Raw genomic sequence first — 5014 nt, 5'->3', positions numbered from 1 at the left:
TCTGTGGAGTCTAAGGAAAAACAGCCTTCTCCACTCCGTACAGGTTGTACCAATTTGTCACACTTCGGTTGGCTTTTTCGGAGCCCCTGCCACCTTTCAGCACCTTATGGACTGGGTGCTGCGGCTGCATGCTGCATATGCTGCCGCCTACCTGGAATATGTTATCATCTACAGCGACACCTGGGCTGAGCATGTGCAGCGGGTGTCCGCGGTTCTGGAGTCCATGAGGGAGGCGGGGCTCACGGCCAACCCAAAGAAGTGTGCAGTTGGATGAAGGGAGGTACAGCATTTGGGGTAACACTTGGAGGGCGGGTGGGTGTGTCCACAGGTAGAGTAGACAGCAGCCACTGCATCCTACCCACGCCCCAAGACCAAAAAGGAGGTGAGACGGTTCCTGGGGTTGGCAGGTTACTACCACCGGTTCATTCCAGGGTTCGCGGACCTGACCAGCCCCTTGACTGATCTCACCCGAAAAGGTGCCCCAGATCTGGTCCAGTGGACGGAGCAGTGCCAGGCAGCATTTGTGCAGGTAAAGGAAGCTCTCTGTGGGGAGCCGCTGTTCTTCACACCTAACTTCTCCCTCCCTTTTATTCTGCAGACAGATGCCTCGAACAGAGGGCTGGGGGCCATTTTGTCCCAGCAGGTAGGGGGAGTCGACCGTCCCACTCTCTACATCAGCCAGAAGCTCACGGACTGGGAGACTCGCCACAGCACAGTGGAGGAGTGCCTCGCGATCTGGTGTGTGGTCGACTCCCTTCGTTACTACCTCCTGGGACGGCCATTCACCCTCTGCTCAGGCCATGCCCCACGGCAGTGGCTCCACCGCATGAAGCAGGTCTCTGGCCTGCTGCATAGAAGTTGACGCAGTGTGCTCGTGGGGCAGGGCAAGGAACAGGTGTGCCTGGCCAGGTAATTGACTTTGGGTTCTGTTTTATGTTGTTGACAGTGACGAGCAAGGAGGGAAGTGAGCAGCAAGCCACCAAGGAGTGTCTGCTTCCTGTGCCTCGGTAGCTGAAACAACAGTGTGTGTGGCTAATAAAAGGGCTGCTGCCCAGCTGCAACCTTGTGGCTGTGTGTGTCTTTTGCTGAAACATGGTTATGGCTTTTATACTAATGTAATAATTTCTAATTTTATTTATTTTAATTTTTAAAAACATAAAAAACCCAAAAAAGTTCTCACCTTTGGACCGTCTGCAGCAAAACAACAACAGTGGAAGGAAAATAAACATGAATCCAAGAATTCGTCTATAGATCATCAGAAGAGGAAATGAAGAGCTCTCAGGTGTGGACACAGCTACTGTAAAGGAGAATGTCTAATTTTTAATAAATTATTTAACTTAATAAAATAAGGTAAAGTAAGTTTACAAAGTACTTCAATAAAGAAATAAAACTGACGCTAAACATTACTGATGAAACAATGTACATGTACCTCGTATTTGCAGTACATGAGGTACATGCACTGTTAGCCTTTGCAGTAATTTCCATAGCTTAATACTGCATAATCAACAGTAAAAAACTCTAAAGGATGTTAGCAGTTTAGTACTGTAATTTGCATGTAATTGTGGGAAAATTCCATGAGATTACATTATTTTTACGGTAACTCACCGTACTCATGGAAACAGCTGTAAAATACAGCAAATGTAACAATTGGTGATGTTACTGAGATTATACTATTACACCATCTGGATTTCTGTTGTTTTCTACTGTAGATCTAAGAGTAATTACTTAAATCCTCATTCAGAGTGTATTACCATAAAATGTGATTCACTGTGAAAGTAGTATAACATATAAACTACAGCATAATTTTTAACTTAAGGAGTAAGTTGCAGCCACACTAAAATTTAATTCCTTGAACTGAATGGAACCTCATATATTAATAAATGTATTTGTTAAGTCAAACAATGTGAAACATTAGTAATACTATTAATTAATAGTATACTTGTAAGGTTAGTATTGTGATAGAGTCGCGTATATTTTAATTATACTCTTGTAGACATTATGACATTATGCTAGTACAATTATGGTGAACAAAAAGTACATCTAAAAGTTAATTTCAAGAATACTGTTATGTACTAAAACGGGGGCCAATATAGTCCCAAGAAGCATTATTAGTATACGTACTAGGTAAGGTATACTTGGGAAATATAATTGAAGTATACTTATTTTTTGTATGGCCAGCAACAAATACTAATGGCTACATTTAGAGTAATGTTTAAAAATGACTTAATTTAGCAGGGTGTTCTTTTCTTCTCTTCTTATTCTTTCTGGACCTTCATTTGTTTTGTATAAGGTGGTACTTTTTAAGACACCTCTGCCTAACTACAGTGAACTAACCTAATAATATGCTCTGCACATTATCACAGTTTAGCGCATTGGGTTGTGTTTTTAAAGCAATTGTTACGTTTTTAAAGCTTTTTAATGCGACAGGTGCGATAGCCGACACCACACCTTCACCTGACGTACAACGTGACGTATGACGCACACGTCGGGTATTCACTTTCAAAACAACAATGGGGATAGAAAATATTGCTCGAGTGGTTAATGCTCCTTTCGCTGGTTGCCAACCACCATTAAATAACAACAAGAAGAAAATATTGATCTGCTTAGTTTTGCACGTTTAAGCCGCAATTCAGACTCAAACAAAGCTGCAAAGCAGGAGAACAACATGACCATCAACTATTCTGTGCCACAGATCCAGTTCGCTGCAGCACAGAGTGATGATGAGACCGTTAACATGTGCAACTTAGAAGTAATCAGAGGTAACTGGATGATCAATCGGGTTAAATGCAAGGTTGATTGGATTATATCTGAAGATCGTATGCTATTCGTGATAACTCTGCTAGACTCCAAATTGCTCGTCCATGCGGGAGTATCCCAAAATTAAATGAAACCACTTAACACTTTTTCCCTAAAACGGACTGACATGGGACACATTAAAGTTGGATCGGAACCAGCTAATCAGTCTGAAGGTAAGTGTTTTTTTCACTTATTCGAGAGAAGTCCGAAATGCGTTCTTATTACTGTTTGTTTTGACTTTTCAGCTACCCTACCAGGATATTTTCATTCAAATGCTAAGACAAAATGTCAATAGCTATGAATGTGGAGACTCAAAAGACTAGTTAGGTAATAGTTGCCGATGGATTTATGAGACTTGATAGAAACTTGGACGTTTGCAACAGGTGAATCGGTGAACTACCAAGGTTGCGCCCAAATGCTTAAAGCTGTTAGCTGGTCAGTGTTTTCAGGTGTGCTTGTACTACCTGTACTGCGGAGTGCTGACTAAGTCATGTTAAACCCATTAAAGCGTCGAGCTCAAATATCTTTTCGTTTTTGTGCACTGCTCTCTTGTCGGCACACATTTTCTGTTTATTGAAGCCTTTTGTGAATAATTTTGATCATGTAAAAACTGGGAATTGGTCCCTATTGACAATACTCTTATTTTTTGCATTGCATATGTCATTCAGGAAAGGTAATTGGTCACTGAACTTTTTGCAACTGTGTATTTCTAAATTTTGTGGCTTCAGTGCACGCAAATTTATATTGTTCAGTTTGCATGTTAAAAGCCTGCCAAGCACCCCAAGGCTGATTATGCTTGGTAAGAAGTCATTTATGAAATAGTGCTGATTAGACCATATTAAAATTTCTGTTTGGCACAGGAGCTTTCGTGGACACAGGTATCCAGTCTCTGTTTTGTTAGCTCAAATTTCTGTAATTTCCTTTATAAACCAAGGTTGCTGGACATGTGTCTCAGTGAATCCAGCAAAGTAACAATATCAAATTTCACATTACATATTACTGATCAACATAGTAATCTAGCTACACCAACAGCATAAATACTGAAGTCAATACTGTAAAGTTTAACAGCAGAACAAACTATAAACTCCAAAATAACCATACAGTTGATTCATCTCCGGTAATTTAACTGGGCTGACTCTTTGTTAGGTGTGTTTAATGGGCAGAATAATTCCCAATTATGTACAATTATAATATGTTAAAACGGACTTATGTACATAAGGCCATTAAGAATTAACTGTACATAGCTATTTGCTTTATGACTATCTAGACAGTGTGAAGAAGTGAAGTATTGAAATTATTTTATGTTGCATAATGACAACATGTTGCCCCTATACATTTAAGGACAAAGTTCAATGACCGCCACCTGCTGGATGGTGAGTGCAGAGGGGCGTGTAATTGTTGAGCTGGACAAAGAGAACACCTTTGCTGATGCTGTCAGTCTTCTTTGGTTCATTCTATGTATTGAACCTGGAATACCAGGAGTCAGCGTGTGCAAGGTTTTTTGTAAGGATAAACCCTGAAGAGGGAACAAAATGTACCTCCAAGGTTGGGACAAGCAGAAAGACTGGGACCACTGTGAAGCGAAAGGTTGTTCACATTAACCCTCATGTCACAACTTTCCTCCAGTGGCTTACTGAATTTGAGTGGAGAACTTCAAATTAGGTAACTGTTTTTGCCATTTTTAGTGAATTTCTTGTATAATTTAAGTGACCAATGTGTTGTTACCTGTGTCTCCACAGATGATCCATGCCCCATGCTTTCTGGACATTTACACAAGATGAGCAACAATGAAGACAAGCTCTCTTGCCATCTTGCAAGACGCTGTCTCTGTCCAACAGGTTTTTTGAGTGCAACAGTTTTGATTTTTTTTTCCTTCTTTTACCCGTTTGTTAAAAATTATTTCAGCTACTTACACTTTAATTGTCACATGTATTGGCTCACCCTACAAATCAATGAACTCAGTCCACAAAGCAAGATCAGGGTTCAGTGCAGGTCAGTCAAGTTCCTTCACACCACACACGCTCATCCATGTCCTTGTGGACCCTGCTTTGTGCATTGATTTGGTGGTGTGAGCCAGTATTTTGGACAAAGTGTATATAAAGGCAGAAGTGTGGGGCTTGATGTTATATTCATTACAATTCAGTTTATTTGTATGGTGCCAACAAAATGAATGCCAAGGCACTTCACATTGTAGGTTTAAGACCCTACAAAATATAAC

The 5014-nt window shown here is 40.7% G+C and overlaps 1 long non-coding RNA gene across 1 annotated transcript; it reads left to right on the top strand.

Annotated features, from left to right (window-relative positions):
- Positions 1–1661: 1661 nt before the first annotated feature.
- On the top strand, positions 1662–4434 carry LOC112846273 (uncharacterized). The gene is made up of 2 exons (XR_003219172.1): positions 1662–3595; positions 4138–4434. It is a non-coding gene; the product is annotated as an uncharacterized LOC112846273 (long non-coding RNA).
- Positions 4435–5014: the final 580 nt, after the last annotated feature.

This window comes from Oreochromis niloticus, linkage group LG3, assembly GCF_001858045.2.
Source record: "Oreochromis niloticus isolate F11D_XX linkage group LG3, O_niloticus_UMD_NMBU, whole genome shotgun sequence".
In the NCBI taxonomy this organism is placed as follows: Eukaryota; Metazoa; Chordata; class Actinopteri; order Cichliformes; family Cichlidae; genus Oreochromis; species Oreochromis niloticus.
Note: the sequence above shows the minus strand (reverse complement) of the source record. Positions and strands in the feature narration are given on the sequence as shown.